Genomic DNA, 13,357 nt, shown 5'->3' on the forward strand with positions numbered 1-13,357 from the left:
AAGATCTTAAAGCAAAACAGACAACTATTACTTTTGCAATCTAGAAAATGACCACAGTCTGGAACTTTTTGGGAAAGAGGTTACTTTTCATAAACTCATAAACTTCTTATGCCACAAGCGCAGTGAAGTCACAAACATCCAACAGAGAAATGCTCTAAATGTTAGCGTTGGACTTTAGAAAGAGGGGAGGAAAGATGAGGATTTGGTAACAGCTGTGGAGGCGTTCATGGCTGCAAACAGGGCAGTAAGAAGGGGAGCAGAGAGTTTGTTCCTGCTATCAAAGAATCACACTTCTCAACCCCCACAGAGAAGATTACTCTCTGTTGTTGTAGAGGAGGCATCAACTGATTATCAAAGTCACGGATTTAGGTTGAGCAATGTGGCTTTTATCCTGGCTGTGGAACATGGAGGAGATCTTTACCCTTCCAGAACTGCTGATCGGGTCATGGGAGTATGATTCTCCAGTCTACAAGTGTTTCATGGATCTTCAGATGGCTTGGGACTGTGTCCCAAATGGTATTCTGTGGGAGGTTCTGTGAAAATGTGGTGCATCTGTGTGGATTTTAAGGGCTGTTCAATCCTTGTAGCCCTAAACAAATTGCTGTGTCCGTGTTCTTGGCACAAAGTTGAGCTTGTTCCCAGTGAACGGTGGACTCTGCCATGGCTGCCCACAGTCATGGTGCTGCTGGTGGTGTTCATGGACATGATTTTAAAAGGTGATCTGGGAGAGGACAGTGTCTAGTTTAGTACTCACAATCTCATCTTTGCTTTTCACAGACAATGTAATTCTGTTGTCCTCTTTTGGCCACAACCTTCAGTGTGTACTGGAACGGTTTTCAGCTGAGTGTGAAGCAGCAGGGCTGAGTGTAAACTTCTTTAAATCCCTCTGAGTTGAGGGTCAGTCTCTGCATCAGGCAGAAAAGTTTAAGTATTGTGGTGTTTTGTTCAAGACCAAGAGTTGGAACAAGAGATGGACAGGCAGATCGAGGCTTTGTCTGCATTAATGATGGCACTGCTCCGGTCTGTGGTGGTGAAGAAAGCGCCAAAAAGAAAGCTGGTATAGGTTGCAACCCACATCTGTAATTTTGAGATATCTATCCTGATTGATAGAAGGAAGTCTTGGATGCAAGCAGTTGAAATGAGGTTCTGCCAGTTGGAAGGGAGCTCAGACTAGAGCTACAACTTCCTCGCATCTAAAGGCATTCAATGAGTCCCGGCATCTGATCCTTTTGGAGGTTTTCTGACCACATCCCTCAAAAGGAGACCTGGAGAAGACCCAAAATGTGCTGGAGAGACTACATATCCTGGTAATGCCTTGGGATCATTAAAACAAACTGGTGAGTGTCTTTGGGAGATGGATGTCTGAGTTCCCCTGCTGGGCCTCTTTTCCCTGCCACCGGATCTTCGATCTGGGTCAATGGATCGATGGATCAATGGATAGATGAATGATGCAGCAGCATCAACACAATATTTATGATACTGCTTCATATTTTCCATTGGTCTTTGGTTTAGGAGCTAAATGGGCTGTCAGTGAGTCAAATGCACTGGACAAGCAAAACTCAGCTATTCTCTCTCACAAAGATTTTGGGGTAACTTAAAATGTCATCCTGAATTTTTCCATATTTCTATATTGTTATAGTAAAGCAGAAAAGTGAAAACAGGAAAAAAAGTGTTTATACTTTTTGTGAATTTAATTTACTGCTCTAGAAACATACATTTTTATATTACTTCTTAAAGGCAGCGCTCATCACAAGACGAAATCAATAAATAAGAGTATTAGTTTTGCTCTAACAGAAGCCTACGCTGCTTCATGGCTGTAAGCTGTTGTCTTTATTGAAATGACTCCCTTGTGCTTCGAATGAGATTAGGTTATTTATGGTTATTTAACATGCACAGACAAGAGCCACAATCTTAATCCTCTATGTAAGATGAAAATCTGTCTGAGGGAGAGAATCTGGTGGGAATCTTCCCCTCCATGGCTGTGAATGTGGAATGAAGATCACATTCTGAATGTAAATTCACTGTTGAGGGGGTTAGATTTCTATTTATCCATTTTTGTTTCCTTTTCAGCAGAAAGGCTTAGTGTTTGCTTAACACTTTGAAGGGTGATTAAGCTTATTAAATATTAAAAACCGTTTCACATAACTCTTCAGTAATACAATATAAAGTACTTCATGTAAGATAAATTATTTGTTCATTTTAGGACATCGAGACTAAAAAATAAGGAAATAAAAATCTTAATGCTGCTTGTTTGGATCACTATTTATGTTGCATCCATCATGGGCATAAGTGTCATTTTAATTTTGGGCCTTTATATTGAATACAGTGAATACATCCTGAATTCAATATGGATTTTCTCTAATCCACACAGGATCAAAATTACACATACAGGCTTAAATGTCTATATTTGCATATAGAATTTTTGTTTCTGCCACAGATTTTATGAAAAGATTATGAATTTCCAACATTCTTGAGGTCAATGCCTTTGGAAATGACTTCCCTCAAGCTTTATGCTGTGCAGTTATGTCCAGATTTCAACCACCTGATCTAAACTGTCAGATCAGTTTAAACTGCCTCATTTCTCAGGGCAGTTTATTAGGATTTGTGGGAACATCAGCTTCACCGTTAAAGTTTGATTGAATAATGGACTGAGCAGACACTGATGCACAAATAATCTTCTGCTCTGAAATTGACACAGTCAGGCTTGACTGAGGTTTGCAGCTGCCCAGCTGGAAAAGCTGCCTGGTCTGTTGAGGTGAAGGTCAGACCAGAAGAAGACGGAGTTATTTGGCCTCAGTGACCAGAAGGATGTTTTGTAGGCGTCAAAGGGAGGTTTTCTGTACTAACCAGTAGCGCCTGCAGCTGTACAGCTGTCCGCATGATGTGTAGCTTGACATTTTCTTTTGAGTATACATATTTTAGTATTTTCTCCCTCTACTATTAATAAAATTGTTTAGAAATATAAAAATGGTCTGTTGTGTCAAAACTTCCTGTAAGTGGCTTACATCTGTGTAGGTCTGTGGGGGCTGAGGCACATCCTAAACCTAAGTGTTATTGGTCGCTTTACTTTTGTTTATTTAGCGGCTTGGCGCTCTTTCTGTAAGATAAATGTGACTATGCAATGAAGCTAGCTAAAAATAAATTAACAGACTTTAACCCTCTCTCAGTACTAAGATGAGCATGAAGCACGGCCCCCAACGTTCACACTGACCCTGTGTGCGCTTTAACAAGTGTTACTTTTGTGTTGTGGTTTTGGGAACTGAACGTCTAGCTGACATTCTCATTGCTTCTCCATTAACATACTGTGAAATCTGCCTCACTCTTCTAGAGCATTGCGCTAAGACTTTGGGAAAGTTAAAGAGTTAAATGGAGTCTAAGTGTTTTCCAAAAACAGGATAAATTAAGCAAAAGTTGCTTGACCTCATCATCCTCTGGAATGTCTCAGTCGCCCCACCTGAACCTGGGAATCTCCATCCTCCGGTTTGCTTTCCTGCTTTTATTATTTAGTATAATTTGTAACAAAGTATGCTATGCAGGCATATTAGCATGTGAGTGTTTAGCATTGAGAGCCTTGAACTTTGTGTGGATCAGATCCACTGTTTTTGTAGGCCATGCACAAAGCGTTGAAGTGGCACATTTGTGTTGGTTAGGTTTGTGCGCCTCACACACGATGCGTGTTGGGGATGTGGTTTTGCTCCTGAGTTCAGGTGAAGTTTTTGTGCATACCTTCTGAGGATATCCTGCAGGACCCAATGATACTAACTGGTAGCATCCTGCTGTGAGGGTATGATGCTGCTAGTTGTACTGATGCATAAAGTGGATAGAATAACAAAGAACAGGGAAACCTTCAAGTTCTCCAAATTTGCCTGTTGAGATCTTTACTCAACAGTCAGACAGTTAAAATCTGGATGCTCTCACGTTGAAAGTCTTTAATATTACTAATTTTCTTTGAGTGAATCCGAAAATATCTTCAGACTTTTACAAGTTTCCCTCTAGCAGTAGTCATTTATTAGAAAACAGCTCTATTACCTAGAGATGACTTTATAAAAAAGACAACAGACAAGCTTGGCATTGTTGTCTCCAGAGCAATGGGGTTCAAAGGCACTGATGAATGTTTTGAACATCCCAGGCTTCTAAATATAGTTTCAGATCAATGCAGTCGGGAACGATCTCCATTATAACAAGCGGGACAGCCACTGAAGACGGATATCTGAGGATGTCAAGTATTCCTGTTGCGCAGTCAGGTAAATATAGTGTGTAACAGGAACTAATCCGTATCTGGGGACGTGGAGACAGGCAGCTTGGCACAAATTCTTGTACAGTATCCCATGAAAGCTGTTAAAGTGGCTAAAAGAGAGAAGTAGGGGAAAATTGATAGAAAATAAAAAAAAAAACAAGTTGAAAAGATCTGAGTTGTAGTCAAGAAGCTGTGACAGTCCCTAAAGATACTTACACCGAGTGGAGCAAAGATCAAGAAAAACTGGAGCGGAATGAAAGCAAATGGATCCCAGTGGTAACAAAAACATTTAGTGCCATAATCCCCAAACTGCAAAGGAGTCCCAAACAGATTGTAAGCTTCTTTGTCCAAAAATATTTCAGCCACAAATGTTCCCCTTATATATAGAGACATACCAATCAAAGATTCAATCTTTTCTAGCTTTCAGTCACGTAGCTGCCAACGGTTTAACACATTTCAGATTCTTTTCAAGAGCCTTAAGCAACAATTAAAGACATATGCATTTTGAAAACAGAGCTATCCAAAGAATAAAGGATTCACAGTAGGAAAAAGCAACAGTATTATGACAAACAACAAGACTGTGTCTCTCTGGACATTTACAAGTACAGTAAAAGTCTTAAGAGTTACAAGACAGAAGTATCTGAAAAAAAAAAACAATCAAGAGAAAAGAAATGGGCAAAAAGTATTTCAGAATATCCTCTCTACTGTCGTTAGGAGCTTTAGGAAAGCTTTACATTTGAGGGTCTGCTCACTTATTCTGTGTTGTTTTTATTTTGAATTTTACAGGGATACGCGTCACATTAAATGTGGCAAAAGTTTAGAAATTCCTTATCTTGGTCTAATTTGTTTAAATCTGGTATTTTATGAGCACTTTCTACATCCACCTCCTTAAAAAATAGTTCCCTGTATAGATTTTATTGTCATTTATAAAACACCTGACTTCTATAGAAAGAAAGCTGAGTGTTCATCCCTCATTAACAATTCCCACACCAAACAATGTCTGACTCATATAAAACAAGTCAGACTGTTAGTTTACCGTTTGCCTGATTGCTCCGTTTCATCCCAGTGTTTCAGATCAGATGAGCTTGTCCTGAACCAATCAGATGATTAAATCTCTCAGGTTAAAGCAGTGACACTCTCCGGATCATTGTTGTACAGAGCTGTCGGTTTGTGTCTGCTTCACCAGCTCGACAAAAGGAGAGGAGAAAAGTGAGGAAGAGGATGAGAGGGCAGTGGCATAATGAAAACATCATTGTATGGGAGGAGATGCTGATCTAATCAGTGAGGAAATGAGGCCTGAGAATGCCCCGTCATGTTGGACTCATTTCTGCGTCTCCTTTTAAAGCCGCTCAGCCATCGATTAGCCCCAGAGGAGCTCCGGACAGGAAACAAGACGTGATTAGATGGCTCCCCAATTTCAACACTTTCCTTCTGCTGCATGTTCAAAAACTCACAGCTAAGATTAGAGCTGCTTGTTTTATGGTGATTTAACTGCAGGAATAAAAAGTGTCACATAATTAAAGTGGTAAATTATTTATGCTTTATGTACTTTCTAAAATCTTTAACATGTGTTTGCTCTGGTTACAAGCTACTAAAACTTTACACTGCAATTTATCAAAGAGTGAGAGGCAGCATGCAGAGCAGCTGCTGCAAAGAGTTGTGCACATGTGTGTGTACAAATGTCAATGGGTAAGAAAACCTGTTTCTTCTTTATTCACTTTTCACTTAAGCATCAAAAACAAAGTCCTATATGCTGAGTTGTGTCTGCACACCAGGATCTGCATGCACCCAGCAGCAACATGCTCCTGCCATGAGCTGCACGCTGGTCGGACAGAGATGTGGAGCTGGGACAGAAACAGACCAGAGAAAAAGCTGGGAGACGACCTCTCTGACTGACAGCTCACGGGGAAGCACAGCTGAAATCAACCTACATTCCTTTTGTTGAGAAACAAACAAACAAGCTACGAATTTGTTGTTCAGCAAAATTCCATCCCTTGTTCTACAATTAGAGGCATTTCTGCTGTTGATACTTTCTACAACGTCCTTTTGCCAATTAAATAGCACCTAGTCTTTTCCAACAGCATTTAAAGTGTGTAGTGAGGGATCTTTGACTGTTCCTGCAGATATTGATGGCTGCTCTGCTGCATCCCTTCTCCAACACACCTGGATCAAATTCAGTTTGAGTTCTGCAGAGAAAAGGTAACGAACCATTCAGCTGATTGAATTAAAGCTTGGATTTAAATTCAATCAACTGAATCCTTTTCTGCACATCTTCACCCACAGTGCAAATAATTATGGATGCACTAAATATATAACAGTAATTTCACCATAACTACTGTAAACCTGAAATGAGACTAAACTAAGTAACTTTCAGTCAAGTAGAGCAGCTTGTTTTAAGTAAGTAATTCTTTACTATTGATGAAAAATGAATTGTTCCATTAGTAGATTATTTCATTTAGAACAATTCGTTTTTCCCATGAGCGAAATAATCTGTCAATGGAAGAAGTATTTTTTCATCAGTGTTGACGACTGTTAAGGAAAAGTTACTAATAAGTCAGTTTTCTAATTCTAAGTGCACTAAGTTATTTACACTAGAATCCAGACCAAAGTTACTTGGTGATATTTAGTGTTTAACATTTTATCTGTTGGCTTTCTGAGTGTTTGGGAACGGCACATGTCCACGGTATAAACGTCGGCGGTATAACAGATTTCCTTTTTGGGTAATCTGTTATGTTTTCTCTTGTAACGAACCACACCTTTGCTCTTGTGAAAAAGAATCATACTTACATTCTCAGAGGAACTAAAGTGATTTAAGGGATTTTGAAGCAGGGAGTTGTTTTTACTGTAACCTATAGACAACAAAATGAGTTCCATATGGTTCGGGTTGAGCTGGCCTCCAAACGGAGCCTGCACCACACCCCTGCTTATCACCCACTCTTAAATATGTGATCCCAACCAATTCTGTCAGGACCGAATCTTGCACGACACAGCAAGAATTATCTCTGAAACGAGTCTTGGCTCCCACATGTGAGACCTTTAAGATAGCTCTATCCTCTTATACTTATCCTTTACAAGCACACACACACGCACATGCACACACAGCCACTTTTCCACAACGTGAGCTCACAAGGAGGAGAATTCTGATTAGGCTGCATCCAAAGCTGCCACCCACGGGACCCGAGGGAGATATGAATTTGAAAAGACACTACATTGCCAATATGAAGCGCCTGCATCACCGGGCAACAGGGACTCGTGTTGAGACGTGCTTTCCAGAGACCTGACAGGATAGACAGGCAGGAGGGGAGGGTGAGCCGGGCTGCTGGGGGTGAGAGAGGGGGGGAAAGGGGGGAGAGAGGGGGGCATCTTGAAAGCTGAATGTGCAGCAAAAAGGGGTCTCTCATTAAAGAGCTACGGCAGCGAGCACACACACACGCACACACACACACACCCCTGGCCAAGATGGTAATCACACAACCAGCAGAATATGCAGAATAAATGTGTTTCTTTATCTGCAACCAAGAGTACCACCAATTAGTTTAATCCCTAATTAATTAACTAATTACAGATGTTTGTTTAGCATGATCTTAATGACCAGAACTCTTGGTGTTGATGATAAGCACACTAAAACTGTAAGAGACTGTCGAGTCTAATTTTAAGTGTAAAGCTGCTCTTGTTTTATTAAAAGATCCCTTTAGAAAAGAGTCTCGGCTAAATTAAAACAGGTTAAATGTTTTTAACAACCTGTCATTTTTTTTCTTACTCATTGCCTTTAATAAACTTTATGAAATACCAGCAGCTCATGGGATGAGACAACAGGGACCCTCGTCGGGTCAATCAGTGTTGCTTCCTAAGTGGACAGTTTGATTTCACAGAAGTTTGATTTACTTGGAGTTATATTGTGTTGTTTAAGTGTTGCCTTTATTTTTTGAGCAGTATATAATGTATACAAAGACTATGCTGGAAAGCAGAAGTACTAAGAAACCAATGAGATGTACACATTTTCAAATAGTCAGGCAGAATTACTGATTTATGCAATAATGTATGCAATTTCACTGTAACTTGTAACAAAATATTAGCAGTTATTTATTCATTTATTTCAGTTTCTATGTATTTTTTAACACTGCAGATTAGGAAAATTGACAATGAATTAAAACTTGTGCATCTTATTTTTGTTTTTGGCAGAAAATTAATAAATCACTATAAGCATGAAATCTTTGACACTCATGTTAATTATGTATGTATGGAAATTCCTGTGGTGACTTAATGCTCCAATAAATCTTAAACAGGGTTCTGAAACCAGAGTAAGCCCCTAATAACTTAAAGCTTTTTCAAAATAACTTTATTGAAACAAAACAAACCAGAAATAACTTAAATGCCTGGTTCTCAATAACACCCTGACACGTTTCTTTTTTTAGTCACACAGAGATGCTGATGTCTCCATCTCCACATAAACAGATGCACTAATGTTTTCCACTGCAGTGACAGCTGTTATGGTTTGCTTAGATGCAGATGATTTTAGTTGACAAATATATAAATAAATAAGAATAGTCTTTTCACTCCGTGGTGTTTTGGAATACCCAGGAGAATGTGGATGTTGTTGAAAATACGAGCCTGGAGGATCAGATCTGCATGATGACACCTTAAGCTTAGTGTGCAGTTCATCATTTTACCCCGGTGTCAATAAGGAAGGATACTAACGCAAAGTAAAGCTGATTTTCATTATATCTATATTTGAATTTTTTTCAAAGTAATTCAACATAATTCAGGAAAATTGTGACATTCATCAGCTGTAATTAAATAATTCTCTAAAACTCAATTTTAAGACTCACTTCTCAGTGATTTTGAAAGACGAATTATTTATTTGAATCCAATTTTTGCTCACTGGAGGGTTTCATCTCTCTGCCTTTCTTTATTACCTGCACTTACTGTATTACAGGAATGATAATAAATGGAGCAATCATGCATCAAATGATGCTCATAACAAAACCGAAATCACACAAACAGAAACAAACAAACAAAAAAAAGGAGCAGTCCTGGGGCATGAAAACAGAAAATATTTCAGAGCCACTCCCAGAGATGATTGGCTTCATATGTTATCCTGTCATTCCACAGGCTGCTACACCAGGATGGAGTTGGTGAAGAATGGGAGCAAGAAGATCAGGAGAGGAGGAGAGAGCGAGGAAATTTAAGGAATGGCAGGATGCGATCGCGCTAAAACGAGAGCGGAGGGAGAGGTGATTAAAAGGGAAGAAGGGGTGGAGAAGGAAACTTGAGTAAAAAGCAGGAAAACAGATGAGATGAGAAGAAAATACAAACTAAGACATAAAGGGGAAAAAGGGAGGGAAAGAAAGAGAGGGGATTTCTGATGAGGGAACAGATAAAAAAGAGAGTAAATCCAATCGTCTCTTATTGAGGAGACAGCCAGACTTGGAAAACAAAACCTATTTGACAAGAGAGAAGAAAAAGCCCATTGAATCCCAGCAGACTGGATTCTGGCTCTTTATTCCATCTGTTTCTGTTCTCTGCTGCTGGAAGGAAAGCTGCAGGCCCGGCCCACCACCATGACTGGGTCATACAAGACTTGGAAAGTGCATCTCCTTCAAGATTTACACCCACGCACACAATCCTGGGAGAGTAGGCCTGACGCCAGAGCACAACATGAACCAGCTGTTCTCCTGCTCACACATTCGACCAACCAACAGCTCCAACCATGACTGACAGGCAGGGGGAAAAAATCTGGTGCTAACTGTAATTCTGATCTTGCATAACAGACTTGAGGCAAAAGATAAGTCCGGGGATTTCTTGCCTCCAGATGTCCTGAATTTGCCAGCACTTGACCCAGTGACCCGACTGTTAGTCACAAGACCTGCTATCCATGGATGTCAGACATTAGCTGAACTGCAGCAACTAAATCACCAAACAAAACTCCCGTGGTTTTAACATTAAATCTATACCTTCTGTTCCATTCGGAGGTAAATCTACTGTTTCCTCCACGGAACAAATAAAGAGGCCACTCATTCTCAAATGTCCACAGCTCCATAACTTCAGAAAAATATAACGCATATTTTGCTGTCATAAAATCCAGAAATAAAAAGAGGCATTTCTGGTTTAACAACCCTCATTTTTGCCCAGTACTCATTTTGACTGGTGATAATCAAAGCCTGCACATGTAGCATGCATGAACAACATATTGTTTTTAATGAATCTCCATTGGCACCATTATGGGCTCTCCTGCTGTTAAGAGATTTTATGACCCCTCTTGCCAATAGGGAGGCACTTTGAGTGTAAAGAAAGGGGAATCTTTAACCATCCTCTGCACAGTCCTAAGTTCTCTTGTTTTGAGCAGATCCCAAAGATTTTCCGTTGGATTTAAAACTTCCTGTTGTCTATTTCTTCTTGGTTTCTTCTGGCACAAGCCAGTAGTGACATTCGGTTGTTGATCATGTGACTCGTGTGATGCGACAAAAATGTTTGATTGCAGTTTCGCAAAAAAACATTTATTTCTATACGGGCGAAAAACCACGTTACCCTCAGGGTGCCTGAAGTGACCCAATTCCGATTTTTTTTTTTTTTTCTGACATAATGCGTCATGTATCCGATCTTTTCATGGCAGTGTGAACAGCACAGGTCGGATTCTCATATCCGATACGTATCCGATTCAAATGCGACCATAACGTCCAGGTTGTATTCATCAGAACTGAACGTCACTGATTCTCAACAAATCTCACTATTCTGCGTCCTGATACGAGCAAGCGGGAAGAAAAACATCAACCATGATGGACTATAATGAGAATTAAGCTGTTAATATGCTGCTCCGGTTGGACAACAACTTCAAATATGTAAGCTAAGCTACACCGTTAGCCTCCATGTTTACTTCCGCAAACACTGAGCTCTTCTTCTTCTTTTTATGGCGGTTGACAGAACACTGAGAACGCTGACGCTATTGCGCCCTCTAGTGCGCATGCGGGACACTTCAGGTCGTCACACTGCAGAACACATTCAGGTCGCATTTACTGGCAGTGTAAACGGCCCCGGCAAGAACATCAAAATTGCCAAAAAATCGGAATTGAGTCACTTCAGGCTGCAGTGTGAACACACCCATGGATCAACAAATCTTAAAATTTTAAAACTGTAAATTATGACACTTTAAAATGTGTAACTAGTGTGTATATATAATACTCCCTCACCAAGCTTGTCAATAATTTTGTCAGGTATATTGATATTATTTTTCTGTTACAGCTCAAGCGTCGGGTAAAACAAGCAGAGAAGTTAAGTGAGACAAAGTTGTTCAATTTGATGTTAACTAAATTACATAAAGGAAAAAAAAATGTGTTTACTTGCCATGGCTGGATTTCCTAAAAATAAACCCAGAAAAAGGATTTGCCTTCTTCGGATAGGATTCTGCTCCAGCCACTTTTCTTAACACCTTCCAGTGACAGAGGCACAAAACTGAGGAAAAACAAACACAATTTTAAAAATCTGGCAGCTACCTTGGAAAAATTGCATAATTCCACACCAGTTACCAGGAGGAACAGTTGTTATGCTTAACATAATCCAAGAAAGACAAATGTAACTGCAGCATTTCCAATTTAAATGTATCTGCAATAATAAGGAAAAACCTAAATGTGACTAACAAATAAAGTTTTTGCACTCATTTTTCTGAAATTTTCCACGTTCAAGTATATTCGTTGAGAGAAAGTAATATAAAAGAGAAGAAAATGAATGCATTGCAGTGTCAAGAAAACAAAATCAGTATAGCACAAAAACCAAAGTCATTGAAGATGCTAACTGTGTTCTTACCATTCTGGTTTGTCCTTCTTTTAAGGATCACAGCTGTGCCGACAAGATTCAGAGCCAGGTTTCACCTGATGGGGGACAACGTCTCCCAAGCAGCCGAACCAGCTGTCAGACGGGGGTCAGCGCTCACATCTGACACCTGCACAGTTTCCACTGATGTTCCTGCAAACTTATAATGCATCTTTAAATGTCAGTCTGCCCATACAATAAACAAAACACCTGGCATGCACCCAGAGTCGAGTTCAACAAAATGTTAGAGGGCAAACGTGGTCATTTTTATTTTTCTGAAGGGATTCACTTTGGTGAGAAAACACTGCTGTTGTTCTCCTTCCACAAAATAAGATGGACATTTACTGAGAGTTTAATGGGAGGTCTTACCTCCATGGGATAAAGGACATTTATCCAGGAGTCCATTTCTTCTATAATCTCAAATTGGCTGATTCATTTCAATAACATGGCATCTTTGGAATATCTTGATGTCTTTATAGGTGATTTAACAGATAAATTCTGTTGAATTAATCTTTTGCTGTGGTATTGTTGTCCTGTTTTTAATTTTTTAACAATCCACCAACCAGTTATTCTGCACTGTTGTAATGAAACTCATCAAATAGTAACATAAATTGTTTCTAAGTTTATACCTTCATCAATTTTTCCATATTTTAACATAAGAATCCACATAAAAATATAAAAAAAAGTGAAGCTACATTGACCTTTGAAGAACAACTGCATTGCAAACCCCTGATAAGTGAAGCAGACCTGCATCACAGGTTCAGATAGACAGCCAATTTGAATTCATCCATTAGGATTTTCAGGCTTTGAAATGTTTTCAACAAGTAATTGAATCTGATCTTGACAAGTTCTCCAGGAACTTACAATAAAAACAATGTGCTGAGATGCTGTTTTGTTCTGGAAGCATTGTGACATGCTCACACCTGAACACACAGGCACAAATCACAATGTGCTGCACTTGTCAATTACCTCACATCCATGTAATTCTTTCTAAATGTGGCGCTGACAGCTGTTTTAACACACGGAAAACTGTAGAATTAGCCGCTCAAGCTCGGCTGCAGCTCAGGGTGTCTGTGAAAGACAGTTATTATGGAGCGGAAGCAGAGATACGGCTCTGGATGTACTGTCGTCGATAATGCTGGGGGAGCTCACCTCTTGCGGCGCCGTTGCTACATCGGGTTTGGAATTCACAGTGGAATGACAGACATGTCACAAAGATAAACTGCTGTCAGCCCGGCTTTGTGGGCTACTTGAGATGACTGCAACAATGGAGGGATTGAATCACCTTGTCATTCTCTGAGCATTTCCTCCTTT

The 13,357-nt window shown here is 39.8% G+C and overlaps 1 long non-coding RNA gene across 1 annotated transcript; it reads left to right on the forward strand.

Annotated features, from left to right (window-relative positions):
* Window positions 1-347: 347 nt before the first annotated feature.
* LOC103479946 (uncharacterized) lies at window positions 348-12,969 on the forward strand. Its single transcript, XR_536017.3, has 4 exons — window positions 348-5,926; window positions 6,013-6,436; window positions 9,350-9,471; window positions 12,063-12,969. It is a non-coding gene; the product is annotated as an uncharacterized LOC103479946 (long non-coding RNA).
* Window positions 12,970-13,357: the final 388 nt, after the last annotated feature.

Source organism: Poecilia reticulata, chromosome 17 (genome assembly GCF_904066995.2).
Source record: "Poecilia reticulata chromosome 17, P_reticulata-male-v2, whole genome shotgun sequence".
In the NCBI taxonomy this organism is placed as follows: Eukaryota; Metazoa; Chordata; class Actinopteri; order Cyprinodontiformes; family Poeciliidae; genus Poecilia; species Poecilia reticulata.